At 47.4% G+C, this 16,036-nt stretch overlaps 2 non-coding genes across 2 annotated transcripts; one reads left to right on the forward strand and one right to left on the reverse strand.

The window, feature by feature from the left end:
* Nucleotides 1–287: 287 nt before the first annotated feature.
* EI90DRAFT_t69 lies at nucleotides 288–360 on the reverse strand. Its single transcript has one exon. It is a non-coding gene; the product is annotated as a tRNA-Leu (tRNA).
* Nucleotides 361–2,035: 1,675 nt separating this feature from the next.
* Nucleotides 2,036–2,108, forward strand: EI90DRAFT_t67. The gene has a single exon. It is a non-coding gene; the product is annotated as a tRNA-OTHER (tRNA).
* Nucleotides 2,109–16,036: the final 13,928 nt, after the last annotated feature.

Raw genomic sequence — 16,036 nt, forward strand, 5'->3', positions numbered from 1 at the left:
GATGGTGTTGTGGGTAGGGATGAAAATGCACTGTTTGGACAGGCAGTCCATGACGACCAAGATGGAAGTGAATCCGGAAGAGGAGGGAAGTTGTTCAATGAAATCCATGGAGATGGAGTTCCAAGGGTGTTTGGGGATAGGGAGTTGTTTGAGCAAGCCATAGGGCTTGTGACGAGGGACTTTGGCATGGGCACAAGAAGTACAGGAGGACACATAGTTCTTGATGAAGGTACGGATGCCCGGCCAGGTGTAATCATGACGGACTAGGTATTGTAATCTGAAAAAGGTGGCCACACCAGGATTCGAACCAGGGACCATCCAACATCTATTTGGAGGTGATAACCACTACACCATGCAGCCACGACTGGTTCTCTAGGAGCCTGTAGGTCTTATCGACTACTAGGTCTATTGACTACAACACTAGGTCCAGAGTCTGGTTTTGACCGAGGTGTCCAGAGAGCTGGTGGTCATGTTTGTCTTGCAATATGCAGAGACGGAGATCGTTGGAGTCCGGAACATAAATGCGGTTGTCCAGCCTTAACAGGCCTTCGGCATCAACAGACCAGCGGGAATTGGGGAGGTTGGGGGAAGTGAGATGAGAAAAGATTGTGGTGTCAGAGGAGAGGGATGACAGGATGTCTCAATGGAGAGCCTCTGTGTCGATGGGTACAGCTGCCCAGATTACTGTGGCAGCTAGAAATGTGGCTCGTAAGGATGCAGTGAGCTGCTCCGAAGTGAAGACCAGTTGGAAGTTCTGCGGATTGACACGAGCGTAGTCCATATCCCCTTCTTTGGGATAGATGTGTTGTGGTTATTTCTCTTCATTTCTATTCAATCTGCACTTCTACTTAGTGTCATGTGACTGCTGAGTCGCTCTTTACTGTTCTTACTTGTGTAATAACACTAAAGTCAACTCAGACTGAGGTATCTGCTGAGATACAATAAGATGTCCCAGTGTCTAGTCAACACATCTGGTTTCACTCCGAGTCTTCCAGGATGGAATCGGACAGTCATGTGGAATTGGGAGAGGAACTCTGACCAGTGGGCTTGTTGCCAAGTCAAGAGTTTGGTGGTAGAGAAATACTCCAGGTTCTTGTGGTTGGTGACGATGTCGATTGGGGTTCCTGAACCTTCAAGGTAGTGATGCCAAGATCAGAACGCGTCGTGAATGGTGGGGTATACCAAGTATTAATAAACTCTTCCACACCTATGAGAATGTTCCCGCACTCATAGACTCTGGGTCTTTGAACTGCTTCATCGACAACAAATTCATGAAGGAGCTGGCCCTGAAGACATATCAGATTAAACCTCTACAACTACACCTTTTCGACAGCAGCACCAACTCAATCATAACCTGTGCTGTTGATATTCCCCTCTGCTTCGCTTCCGGAAACATCACCCCTATGACTTTCTTTGTCACATTGCTGGATGGATCTTGTTCTCTAGTCCTAGGACACAACTGGCTTACCCACTACAATCTGTTGATTGACTGGGTCTCAAGCAGTATTACGTTCCGAACTCCTGAACTAACCAAGACAGTTACTCCGAGCTCTCCCCTGTCGTCTCCAGCACCACTGCCATCGTCCGACATCCAACCACCTGATGTTCCGTTAGCACCTCAGCCCCAGCCTCCCACTTCTCCATTGCCATCCATCAAGTTCGTCAGCCGTTCTGCATTTGCAAAGGCATGTCGACTTGAAGGATTGGTATCCTTCAGCCTGACCATCCCTTCCCAGGAAAGCTGCCTAAAGGCTGCCTCCTACCACACTGATTCCGTTGACCTTTTGGCCATTCCGAAGGAGTACCACAAGTTCATAGATGTGTTCAGCAAGAGCAAAGCCTCAACTGTCCTGACACTATGCAGGGCATGAGATGTATAGTAAAAGAAAGGGAATATATACACTTGCCTATGCAGGGCATGAGGTGAGAAGAAGGGTAAAGGTCTCATCTCCCCGCATGGTTGCTATATAAAGGAATGGGTCACATGCTGTTGTGGTCAGACCATCTGCTCCTAGAGAACAGGCCTATGGCTACTGGCCATATGGTGTAGTGGTTAACACCTCCAAATATATGTTGGATGGTCCTAGGTTCGAATCCTGGTGTGGCCTCTTTTTCAGACTACAATACTCCCATCCTGACTCATTGGGTACCCGACACCCCCCCTCATTGTAGAAACCGACACCTCCGATTACACGATCTCCAGAAGCCTGTCCATCTGTTGTGATGATGGAGAGATTCGCCCTGTTGCTTTCCGCTCTAGAACACTCTTGGCACCGGAGCTCAATTACAACACCCATGATAAGGAACTGCTTCCCTTTGCCTTAATTACAGCTTGTACTCTTCTAGGCATACTTTCTATTAGGTTCTGACACACCTCCTTTGGTATCTTCTCCCATTCCACCTGACAACGATCCCAGAGCTCCCCCACACCACTTGCAGGAGTTTCATAGTCAGCCAACCTCCTTTTCACATGCCACCAGAGATGCTCTATGGGGTTACGGTCTGGGGACTGTGCTGGTCACTTCATAACAGTGTAGTTATGACCTTGGAACCACTTTTGAGCAAGTTTGCTGCAGTGCTTTGGGTCATTATCCTGTTGGAAGATAATGTCCTCAGGGGTTTTGTTGTAGAATTTGGGGGATTGCTGGAGTTCATCTTCCAAAATGGAGCAATAAAGCTGTGCATCCATCTTCCCTTTGATCCTAGTGGCATACCCAACACCCTCCCACAGCACGCATCCCCACATCATCACATTTCCACCACCAAACTTCAATGTTCCCTCAACCTGCCTATCAGTAAGACCCTCTCTCTCCTGCCTCTTTCCATGTAGTAACTCAGGTGAGCAGCCCTGGGGCAGTCTAGAGTAGACTTTAGCCTTGATACAATAAGTAGAAAGGATAAAGTCGACTCCAAAGTCACATGACTATATATAGAGTGAAGATTGGAATGAAAAGAGACAACTCAAACTACAACATTCCACACCCTCTGTTGTAGTCTATCTACCTCTTGTTTCCTTTGTTTCTCTTTTATTCTTCTCTCTATATAGTCACATGACTGCAGAGTCAAACTTTAACTGTTACTACTTGTGTATTAACACTACAGTTCGACTCAGGAGTGCCTATAAGCTGAGCTGCTATACCCTCTTCCAGTCATCCACAGTGTACTCCTGGTGCCTCTCAGCCCACAGCAACCTTGCCTTCTGATGGGCTGGTTTCAGAAATGGGCACTTCTTCTTCACCACAGGCCTTAGACCAGCCTATTATAACTCAGCAGATAGCACAGTCTGAGTTGCACTTTAGTGTTATTACACAAGTAAGAACAATAAAGAGCAACTCTGCAGTCACATGACACTATAGAAAGCGCAGATTGAATAGAAAACAAGTAGAAATAACCACAACACAGCCTTCCAAAGATGACGATGAACAGTTTGGGGAGAGACAGAGAGGCTTGTGACATCCTGAAGAGATTGGGTCACTTGGACTGCATTATCAGCTTTCTGCATGTGAATGAGATGCTTTGCTGTTGTAACTCAGGTTATGGCACCTCTGAGGATGACTTTAGTGTTTATACAAGTAGTAGAAACAGTATATACAGGGAGACTTGCCTGAGGATGACTTTAGTGTTTATACAAGTAGTAGAAACAGTAAAGTCCGACTCAGTAGTCATGTGACTCATATGGAGTGAGATTGAATAGAAACAAAAGGATAACTTCAACATTTGCATAGGTGATGTTGGCAGGTGTAAGCTTTGTTGGATGACCACCAGTGGACTTGGCAGCATCATGGCAATATGTATTGTAGCTCAGCAGGATACCTCAGTCTGAGTTGCACTTTAGTGTTATTACAATAGTAAGAACAGTAAAGAGTGACTTGGCAGTCACATGACACTATATGGAGCACAGATTGAATAGAAAATGAAGAGAACTAACTACAACACTCCCTGTCATATCCATCCACGGCCATCATCCTCAACCACCTCCGGTCCTCCAGATTCCCTCTGCTCCTTCGTCACTAACCTCAGAGCCTCTGGTTTCCGCAATCACCTCCGACCCCCCCGATGGTCACCACCCCTCCAATTCAATATATATTACCTACACCTCCCTAAGTATGGAGCCCCAAAGGTCTCCAGACAGCTCTGATGTCCGCTAGCACACTCCTGCCTCTTCTGGGCAATTCACTTGCTTGCCCTGCAAGTCTACCTTCGGGCCTATCCCTCCTTTCCGTTTCTGGGTTATAGCCCGTCATTCTGCTAAACCCGTAACCCAACTGTCAGGGCATACACCCTGACCTAGCCCATACCCACATCCACACCTGCACTCACACCTGCACCCGCACCCACACCCGGCTGCTGCACTTCCCACATGCACCCTGTGCCGGACGCTCAGTGCGGCCAGATGGCCTGGACCTTGGGTCTTGGGTCTCATGTGACTTCCAGATATCTCCGGAAGTTTTCAATCTATTGTGGCCACTGTGGGAAGATGAGAAGTTAACTTCCTTCTCATCTCTGACCCACAAGTAGGCAAGTTGTATATACTTGCCTCTCTTTTATATATCATCTCTGACCCACAGTAGGATTGTGCCCTGGATAGGGCTGGCCAGACTTGAGGCTGTGGGCCATAGGGAGGGTCATGGGGACCTGGGAGTTGTCCCCTGACACCAACGAGTTGGTAATATTCAGTCGGCTAACATCTAACTCCGTTAGCTCTGCTCCACTCAGTCCCGCTATTCATGGGCCTGCCCTCACTGTAACTATATATACATAACTTGTAGATAGGTTACACCCCAGTGATAAAATCGACTAGAGTTGATCCCCCCTTTTAGTTCTCGTTGCCAGTAAGTAAATTAGGGCATGGATGTGTAACTTGGCACAGTGCTCTTGGCCTGAGTCGCTGAGGCCGAAGCCCTCCACCACGGAGACGTATCCCTCGTCTCGCATCTGGTCTCTAACAGTATTTTATCACTCCCTGACAGTACACGTCTTGTATGGCACCCAAAGCCCCTCGCAGTTGTTCACAACTACATACATTGGTTCCTAACTCAGCCTCCCTGTCTCCCAAACCCTCGCAGCCTGGTCCTAGTTGTCTGGCGAGAAATCCAGTTGAGTTCCGAAGCTTCTCTAATTTAGAAACCCCTCTCCCGTCGACTCTGATCATGCGCCCCATTAGAAATCGATCACCAGTTGCAGATTCCGACTTCAGAGACACCACAGAGCAGCCCATAGATCCAGTCCACTTCTTTGGACTTGGCTCCGAGGTCCCCGACTTCGTCAACCCTCCTCCTGCTGATCCTCCTATTCCTACTGTCCCAGCCACCAACGATGCCGAGCCTATCCCCAATGTAGCTATCACACAGCTAGCCCAGGCCATCGCCAGCTTGGCTTTATAGCAGCTCAGCTTATAGGCACTCCTGAGTCGAACTGTAGTGTTAATACACAAGTAGTAACAGTTAAAGTTCGACTCTGCAGTCATGTGACTATATATAGAGAAGAATAGAAGAGAAACAAAGGAAACAAGAGGTAGATAGACTACAACACTCCCCCTCAATCTAGCTCCTGTCTTTTAAGTCCCAGTAAAGAACATTGTTGTTGATGAAGGTCTTTTGAAAGAGCCTTTGTCAGAATATCAGCACTATTATCACTTGATGGCACCCATTCTATCCTCAACTTCCCCAAATCTACCTGATCCCTAATCCAATAATACTTGGTGTCAAGGTGCTTCATCTTTCCATGGTGTTCTGGATTCTTTGCCACCTTAATAGACGATTGGTTGTCCATTTGAAGGGGGAATGATGAGGCCTGAGGGAATCCAAGTTCTTCCAGTAGGTGGGTTAGCCAAGTCCCATCAGATGCACCAGAATTGGCTGCAATTAACTCTGCCTCAGTGGTGGACTTAGCCACTACATCTTGGCGACGACTTGACCAGTTGACACAAGAAGCCCCAATGAAGGAGGCATAGCCAGAGGTAGATCTAGCCTTCTCAGTGTCACCAGCATAGTCAGAGTCAGAGAAGACTGAGAGATTGACTCCCCCTACACTTGAGGAACCAAATTCAAGGCAAAAATCTGAAGTACCTTTAAGATATTGGAATACCCTCTGAATGGCCTTCCAGTGAACCTTGGCTGGGCAGGAATTAAAGCGACTTAGAAGCCCAACTGCATATGCGTATTGTAGCTCAGCTATAGCCGCTCTGAGTCGGACTTTAGTGTTAATACACCTAGTAGTAACAGTAAAGGACGACTCCGCAGTCATGTGACGTGAAATAGAGCGCAGATTGAAAGGAAACCAAGTGAAATAACCACAACAATGCGATGTCAGGCCTGGTCCCAATAGCCAAATACATGAGGCTCCCAACAGCACTCAAGTATGGAACACCAGACATGAACTCCTTCTCCTCCTGGGACATAGAATCGACTTTGGAAAGGGGGATGGAAGGATCAAGGGGGGTAGAAACTGGCCTGGAGTGTTCATGGTGGAAACGTTGAAGGATGTCAAGGGTATGTTTATGTTGGGAGAGCCAGAGCTTGCGATGTGAGCGATTTCGACGAATTTCAAGCCCTAGGATGTACTTTAGCTCCCCCAGATCTCGCATTTCAAACTTGGACTGCAATTTTGACTTGAGCTCATTGAGAGCAGTCAGATCATTGCATGCAAATGTGAGATCATCAACATAGACAGGAATAATGACCTTGACCTTATCCTTAGCCCAAACCCAGATGGAGTTATCACTGGGACACCTTTTAAAGCCCAAATCCGAGAAGGTCCCATGTAGCTTCTGGTACCATTGCCTAGGACTTTGTTTGAGACCATAAAGCGACTTCTTCAGATGGCAGACCAAGTGTTTCTTTCCAGGTTCAACAAACCCTTCAGGTTGCACCATGTAGATGTCTTCTTGGAGGTCGCCATTGAGAAATGCTGAGGATACGTCCATGTGGTGAAGTTCCAGGTCTTCAATGGCAGAAATGGCAAGAATGGTACGAAGTGAAGCGAATTTGGTGACAGGGGCAAAGGTTTCAGTGTAATTAAGGTGAGGTTTTTGGGAAAATCCTTGAGCAACGATCCTGGCCTTATACCTTTCGATAGACCCATCTGCATTCTCCTTAATCTTGAATACCCACTTAGGACCAACTGGTTTTCTCCCTTTTGGAAGAGGTACCAACTCCCAGGTGTTGTGTGCAAGCATCTGGGTGTACTCCTTGAGGGCAGCCTCATACCACAAGTCCCAATCATCACGATTCTGAGCCTCCTTCATAGACCTTGGTTCAGCAGGTGAAGTTGCGAAGGCAAATTCAACCATTTGCTCCATAGACAAGACCTTGGATTGCCACTTGGTAAAGCCAGCTGCCATTGCAAGTTCATCCTCTGATTCCTCATCGAGTTTATCAGAGTCTGATTGTGACTCAACATCAGGAGTGGGCTCTATGGCTTCCCATTTGCTGACAGGGGGTGAAGGGGTTGGCTTAACCTTCCACCACTCACCAGGTGGCTTGCCAGCAGTGGAACGAGTTGTCCTGCGAAGAGTGGAAGGGCCAGGTGAAGGAGAAGGAGTACCAGAAAAGGGAGGTGATGGAGAGGGAGGATTAGGAGTGGGAGAAGGAGAAGGAGAAGGAGAGGGAGAAGGAGGACGATTTGGAGGTGGATTAGAATCAGTGGCAGAAGTCAAAGTATCAATTTCATCAAGGAAGGGAGTGAAGCGATTATTACTTGGCTTGTCTCCCCCTGACTCTGGCACTTGATTCGAAGATAGAGGGTGGTATGGGAGATCAGAGTGGCTGGATTTCGTACCAGGCATAGTCTGTTCATCGAAGATCACATCCCTTGAAATTAGAGTTTGCTGAGTGGATGGATCATAAAGTTTCCAGCCTTTAAAGTCTGGGGGGTAACCAATGAAGATGCACCTTCGTGTTTTTGATTCAAAGCTGTGGCATTTATTCTTTTGCACATGCACATAAGCCTGTTGTAGTTTGAGTTGTCTCTTTTCATTTCAATCTTCACTCTATATATAGTCATGTGACTTTGGAGTCGACTTTATCCTTTCTACTTATTGTATCAAGGCTAAAGTCTACTCCAGGCAAGTCTTCCTGTATTCATCCTTTCTACTTATTGTATCAAGGCTAAAGTCTACTCCAGACTGCCCCAGGGCTGCTCACCTGAGTTACTACAAAGCCTGGCAGCCAAAAACACGAAAATGCGAGACTGAGGGCTTGTGATTAAACCAGGCCTCATATGGTGTGACCCCCTTGACAGCAGAGGAAGGAGAACGATTGAGAACATGAATAAAGGACCCCAATGCATTGGCCCAGAAAGAACCAGGGAGATGGGCCTCATTCAGCATAGAACTAATTCCCTCATCAAAAATCCGATTTGACCTCTCAGCAACTCCATTCTGTTGGGGTGTGGCAGTGGTTGTATGTTCCCTAGCAATCCCATGGGTCTTAAGAAAGTCGTCCATCTCCCTACCCATGTACTCTCCACCTTTATCATCCCTGGGAGCCTTGAGTGGGAATCCAGTCTGCTTCTCAGCAAAGGCCTTGAATTCCTTGAAGGCAAGAAAGGCATCTGACTTCTTGTGCAGCAAGTAGACATTTCTATAGCGAGAATAGTCATCAACAAAGCTTATCCAGTACCTGTGCCCTTGGGGAGTTGGGACTGAGACTGGCCCATGGAGGTCCGAGTGCACAAGTGCCAAAGGTTGAGTTCTCCTATTAGAGGCAGCAGGTGGAAATGGAAAGCGATGTTGCTTGCCAGCCAGGCAGGGTTCACAGAAGTCAGGGAAGGGAGGGGAGGAAGGCGAATTATGGATTAGGAGGTCCCTCACAAATAATTTGCCAGAAACCAGCTGCTTGAATCGTTCCTGTCCAATGTGGCAAAAACGTCTATGCCAGAGTTCAGGGGACAGAGAAGTTGACATTTTGAGAGCTGAAGCTTGAACAACTGTTGATCCATCCAGACAAGCTATATTCTCATCAGAAACTGAAGCTTGGAACAGTACTTGATTGTTTAGAGTAAAGTCCATGGTTGATTTCCTGATGAGAACTTCGAAATTCTTCTTTCGAGTGAGTGTGAGGACAGAGAGGAGGTTGTTGGCAAGGAGAGGGACATGGAGAACATTGGAGAACTCGATGGGTCGCAGGGGTCGTCCATTTTTAACAGGATTGAACACAATTGAGCCAACACCAGCAGCATAGACCAGATTATTGTCAGCAAGACGAACTGGGATCTTGCAAGGCTTATACTCAGAGAACCAGTGGCGATTTGGTGTCATATGAGCCGTTGCACCAGTGTCTGCAATCCAGAAATCAGGGCCTGAGTTGGCAGGAGTGGATAGAGCACTTGCACTAGCATTACCAGCGAATTCTATCAATTCACCGGTGGCATAGGCAATGGGAATAGGGGGGGCAGTTCCAGATAAAAATCGGATATTCTGGTCCACATGGTGGCCCAAAAGCGAAAAACTTGCTGGAGTGGCCAGGAAAATGCAGTGATTGTCACCAAAGTGACCATGGTGATCAGAAGATGTGTTAGAGACTGGATGCGAGATGAGGGATACATCTCCATGGCAGAGGGCTTCGGCCTCAGCGACTCAGACCAAGAGCACTGTGCCAAGTTACACATCTGTGCCCTAATTTACTTACTGGCAGCAAGAACTAAATGTTGTAGTTAGTTTTCTTCATTTTCTATTCAATCTGTGCTCCATATAGTGTCATGTGACTGCCAAGTCGCTCTTTACTGTTCTTACCATTGTAATAACACTAAAGTGCAACTCAGACTGAGGTATCCTGCTGAGATACAATACTAAAAGGGGGGATCAACTCTAGTCAATTTTATCACTAGGATGTAGCCTATCTACAAGTTATGTGTATATAGTTACAGCAAGGGCAGGCCCGTGAATAGTGGGACTGAGTGGAGTGGAGCTAACAGAGTTAGATGTTAGCTGACTGAATATTACCAATGAGTCGGGTTACGGGTTTAGTGGAATGATGGGCTATAACCCAGAAACGGAAAGGAGGGATAGGCCCAAAGGTAGACTTGCAGGGCAAGCAAGTGAATTGCCCAGCAGAGTGTAGTAACTCAGGTGAGCAGCCCTGGGGCAGTCTGGAGTAGACTTTAGCCTAGATACAATAAGTAGAAAGGATAATATACAGGAAGACTTGCCTGGAGTAGACTTTAGCCTAGATACAATAAGTAGAAAGGATAAAGTCGACTCCAAAGTCACATGACTATCTATAGAGTGAAGATTGGAATGAAAAGAGACAACTCAAACTACAACAGTTCCAATGTTGAGGTCCTTTACATATTTCCCTGATATGAGTTGTTTGAGCCAAGTTCGACCAATATGGCAAAAACAATGATGCCAGAGATCAGGAGAGGCAGAGAGTGAAGGTGTCAGGGGATGGACCCCAGGTCCCCATGACCCCTCTCTACAGTCCACAGTCTGACCTGTAAACACAGCCCATCTCAGGGCATAACTACTGTGGGTAAGAAAGTGTTGTGGTTATTTCTCTTCATTTTCTATTCAATCTATGCTCTACTTAGTGTCATGTGACTTCCAAGTCGCTCTTTACTGTTCTTACTTCTGTAATAACATTAAAGTTGACTCAGACTGTGCTATCTGCTGAGTTATAATAGAAAGTGGATAGATAAAACAGTAGGTAAGTACACTTGCCTACTGTGGGTAAGAAAGTGAGAAGAAGGTTAACTTCTCACTTTCCCACAGTGGCCCCAATATGGTGAAAACTTCCAGGGATACCCGGAAGTCACATGAAGGATAGGAACCGGGCCCAGAGCATGCGGCGTGCAGGGCAGAAGCACACATGCGGGTGTGGGTCCAGATGCGGGTCCGGATCCAGGCTAGTCAGGGTGTGTGCCCTGACAGAAGGGAATGATCCAATAGAGGTTGGAAATGGTGGAGGCAGACCAGCCACAGTGAAGCACTCGACACCAAATTGAGGTGTGAGCAAGAGTACTATGCAAAGTATACTCTGCCCAAAAACTAAGGTGGATGATGCAGTATAGGTCCCAACAGAGCTGATATGAATGAATTGGGATGTGGGGGCCGGGAAAATACAGTGTTCAGTGCCAACCTTTGACAGCCATGAGGACGTTGTACGAAGTATAGTATGTCCGAGTTTGGGAGCAATCAACATGGTGTAGATCCCCAGAGAGTGTAAATGAGAGTCCAGGGATATCAGGGATGGCATGGATGTGGGGGTGAGCAAACAAATGAAGCGCTTGGTGCCAAATCGAAACGGCAGTGAGAGTCCCCAACGAACAATATTGAGTGCGAAAATGGAGTTGATCCAAGCACTAGGGATGCCAGGAGAGCAGAAATGAATGCCACAGTCCAAAGTAGAGATGCCCAGACAGCCAGAAAAAGTTGTGGCCCCAGTTGTGGCCCAAAAAACATTGAGTAGCACCAGAGTGTCAGGGCAATAGCCCCGAACCCTGAGCCACATGTAATTAAGATACATATAGTCACGTGGGTAAGTGGGAACCTCCAGGTAACTGTTAGAACTGGGTGAGGGCAGACAATTCCGGAGGGGAACTGGAGACTTAGCAAGGAGGGACCTTGGCCTCAGCGACTCAAGTGGAGCACTGTGCCATTGCTGTTTGTCCATTTGGTCCTTAATTTCATAGGCGGCGAGCAGGAAGTCTCTAGGGGGCATTTCAGGTCGATTTTAGACTAAAGGCCTAAAACGAGTATGTACAAGCGCCGATATATATAATGGAGAGGGCGAAAGCACAAGGAAACAAAGGGGGTCCGAATCAGAATGAAGGCGTCCAAACGGGAACAAAGGGATGACAGAAGTGGAGCGGTACCAAAGGTCATAGGGCAGAACCTGTGGTACATCCGAAAGGAGGTAAGGAGGGCGAAGCCCAGAGGGGCAGGAGGATGAGGGGAAGTGGGGATGATGACTAACTGGCTAGAATGGGAAGAAGCAGCAGTCCAAATAGGGATGAGGGGAAAACGTGAAAGATACATTACAAGCGGCAAAAGTGCTGAAGATGATCTGTGGAGCTCGGAGGTTGCAGAGCTTATGGAGGTTACGGAGGTGGGGTTGAAAGTCCGAGGAATATTGGCAATGGTGTTTACATAGTATGAGGTCACCAATGCAATGGACTAAAGCCGAGGTGGAGTCAAAGTCCGAGGTAGGAACTATGACAGAGTCTCAGAGCGAAGGTACGAGCAGTGTCCAAGTACGGGGTACAGGACAGCGGCGAAAAGTCATAACTTGGCAGAGGGTCAGCAGAAGAGGGTCAGAGGGAAGAGAGGGGAGGGGTGAGGAGTGGAGGAGAGGAAAGGTGTCAGGTCTGAAGGTGAGTGTCGGAGTGAACGGAGATAGGGTAGGAGAGTGACAGAAGGGTGGAGGTGTCGTGAGGAGGAGTGAGAGGAGTGATGTTTGGTCCGAGATGAGTATCGGAGATAGGGTAGGAGAAGGACGGGAGGGTGGAGGTGGCATTGAGGGGTGAGGGGTGGTGTGGTGTCAGGACCGAAGGTGAATATCGGAACAGACAGCGGTAGGGTAGGACTCCAGAGGTGGTGAAGATGGAGGTCCGGGAGTCGGTTCGGGATCGAGTATGTATGGATATGACAGTAACTGCTTACACACTACCGTAAAATACACACCCTTGTATCACTTACGGCTCTGTGTGCTGAGCTACCCTGAGACCTCACACTTTTTTAAGTGTATGAGGTGTGTTTTACAACACAACCCACCAAAACTTAACATCTTAACAATCTGACTCGGTAGTGCCAATGGCGCTGAAACATGCCCGCAAGGGCAAGGTCGCATCTGCAGCAGCGCTAAAAAGAAACGAGCGGTTCATTAAGAAACCGCAATCTCCCATCATGGGAGATTCAAATCAACAGCCATCATCAGATGACGATGAGGATCAACACGATCCGGTAAAAGCAACCACCTCAGGGCTGGCCTCTGAAGGTTTTAGAAACTTACGTGGAGTAAGTGTGGGGCCCAATACCCCTAGAACTCCATGACATACTGATCTAACCCAAGCTGGGGAAGATCCCTCACCTCTTCAGGAGGTGATTGACTTGCACGATAAATGCGTAAGTGCCGAACGATCAGCCCAAAAAGCTGATCGGATAGAGTTGCAGGAAACTCCAGGGCCCAACTATCCCCTGGAGTCCTCCCCCATGTCCCCAAGTCAAGCCCCAAAGGCAGACAAAGGGAAACAAAGGGAAGAGCCTCCACATCAGCTATCCGAAAAACTACTGGACCTGTTCCAGGTTCCATCCAAATGGGGGACGGAAAGCGAAGACCAACTTCTTCTCAGGCTGGAAGCCTGAGAAGGTGCGAAAAAATGCCCTGAGAGCAGGATCTCCCAGAGTGCAGAAGCTCCAAAAGAACTTCCGCTGTTTACACTACCCCACGCCATGCCAGACAAGGCACAGTTGCCAACCTCAGAGGAGGTCTCCAAAATAATGAAGAGGAGGCAAACCGAAATGAGGGAATTCGCTGAAGAAGCCTTACGAAAAAGTAAGGAAAAACCAGCAAACAGACCCCTCTATGAAAGGGAAGCACCCTCCACAACAGCCTCACCTAAACAAAGCGAGTGTGAAGTGTTCACTCCAAGAACCCCTTCTGGAACCCCCAGAAGCGGCAATGTCAACTGGGGAGAGTCACTGCTCACCCAACCAAACTTCCTCCTGGAAAACCAGGAATTGTGCATAATAAACGTGATAAACTCGATCCTAAAAAAGATCGAGGAAACGAACCACAATAGCACGGCTTGTCTAGAGATAACTCTAGAAAGAATGGCCAACGCAATTGATGCGTTGACTGAAAAAATCAGCGAGCAGACGGACTTGCTGAAGGAGATAAACTTCTCACAAAATAGTGAGGAAACAAAAAAATACCCCTGGGCCAGGACAAAAACAGAACTTGTGAAAAATTCATGAAAAGAACCACCAGTGAAAGCACACTGGAGTATCATCAGCGACTCAACAGAGACACTAAGAAGATCCTTCTCCCAAGGATAGGAGAAGATGATGCCGAAAGAAGGCATCGTTCAGAAATTAGGAGGAGAATCGGCACGTACCAAAGGTTCGGCCAAACATCCACCTTCAATGAACCTCTCAAACAGAGAGGTAACTCAACCACACTCTCTCAAAACAATGAGAGAATTCAAATACAACTTCAGGCAAATTTGCCTGAAACCAAAGAAACGCTGCAAGGAAGATTCCCCCCAGCAAAAACCCCCCAAAGGAGAGATCTCCATTGGATAGCGACCCCACGAAGGCAGGGGAGCAAGAGGAGTACCTAGAGAAATGGTACGAAAAGGCCATAAGAATGGCCGAAGTGAGAATACTCACTCCCTACCCAGAGGGAGTGAAGCCTGAAGCTCTAAAAAATGGGCCAGCTTTTCCTGACAAGAAATGGTCAGGAGAGAACGACATGGAATCGTTCTGGCAGTGGTTCACAGAACTACTGGGATTCCTCACCTTGCGAGGATGCAAAGGTCCCCAATTCAACGAAGTCCATCTGGACTGCTTGATTTGCAGATTAGGGGGACCCACTTTCGACCTCGGAATAAGACTCCAAGACGAAACTCTCCTCAGAGGAGACGAGGGCATGTTCCTTGAAGTTCTCAACATATTGATGAGAACCTTCATTAAAGCCTCTGCCATGTTGAACGTGACAAAGAAGTACTGCAATGTTAAATACGAAGCGGAAAAAGGCCTAAAACAGTTCTACTTAGAACTGTCTAAAGCAGCATCCCAGATGGTGACGCCGCCAGACCAGGCGTCCTTCAACGCCAGGTTCCTAAACTACATTCCCCTCAAATGGAAGAGGGAAATGATCGCTCATGACAGAATCAGAGCAGACTTCTCCTCAAATGAGGAGATGTTAAAAGCAATATCTCGTGTAGACAAGATAATCGATGGGCTGAAAATGTCTTCAGCCTACAAATCGGGATATTATACCCGAACAACTACCACGGCAACCACGAGCTGCGGTAGAGCTCTCCCATCAGGAAAGAAGGCTGAAGAGCTGAAATCCAGATGGAAAGAGGATACATCCTCGAAAAACTCGAGGAAAACTGACCAAAAGTCAGTTCCAATTTGCGGCAAATGCGGCAAAATAGGGCAAACGAAAGATTGCCCAAGACACAATGCAACGAGCGATGAAAAACCAAGGTGCATAGCCGCCATGGAGATCGCAAACACAACAGAAGAAGAGTCAGAAGACTCATCAGACGAAAAACCAGAGAACAACTCTGGTAACTCCGGAGCATCAAGCTTCAAAGTAGAGGACCCATATGAAGGACCTCAATACTCACCCAACTCAGAGGGTGAGGAAGTCAACATCGGGACCATAAGGATGGGCCCAATGTCAGTTGTCAATCACGACGACATAAATTACAAAATCAAACTGGCTGTAGCGTGCCAGTTAGAGAACACGGCAGACGAGAAAGTCGCTGAAGCCTTGGTGGAAGCACCAAGAAAAGATGCCTTAGGGAAATACACCAAAGTACCCAAGGAAAACAAGGAGAAAGGGAAGAAGGACCAAAAGTCCATTGAAACCCAGACCCCCTTGTTTGATGCGAAATTCCGCATCTCAAAAGATGCAGGAAAATACCCCGCAAACAGACTGCTCTCAACAAAGAGAATGCTGATGGCTCACATAAAAATAGCAGGCATAAAAGCCTATGCGCTACTTGACAGTGGAGCTGAAACAGATGCTATATCGCCGGACTTCGTCTGCGTGGTCCACATCCCAATTCTCCAATTGGAGAACCCAGTTGTCCTTCAAATGGGGATGAAAGGAACAAGATCACAGATCCTGTTTGGAACAAACATGGACGTTGAGATCAATGGCCACATAGAAAAACACTACTTCGATGTGATTAACATTGATAGATATGACGCCATATTTGGCACCCCCTGGTTAAACAAAAACCAGGTAAGCTTAGACTTCCGGTCCCACAAAGTGAGAACGGTGAACAAGGGCAACATAGATACCCTTGGAGTCAGTGAAGACCATGTGACGAGATCACACAGATGGAAAACTCGAGCAAG

Source organism: Cantharellus anzutake (assembly GCF_015039405.1).
Source record: "Cantharellus anzutake strain C23 chromosome Unknown EI90scaffold_9, whole genome shotgun sequence".
In the NCBI taxonomy this organism is placed as follows: Eukaryota; Fungi; Basidiomycota; class Agaricomycetes; order Cantharellales; family Hydnaceae; genus Cantharellus; species Cantharellus anzutake.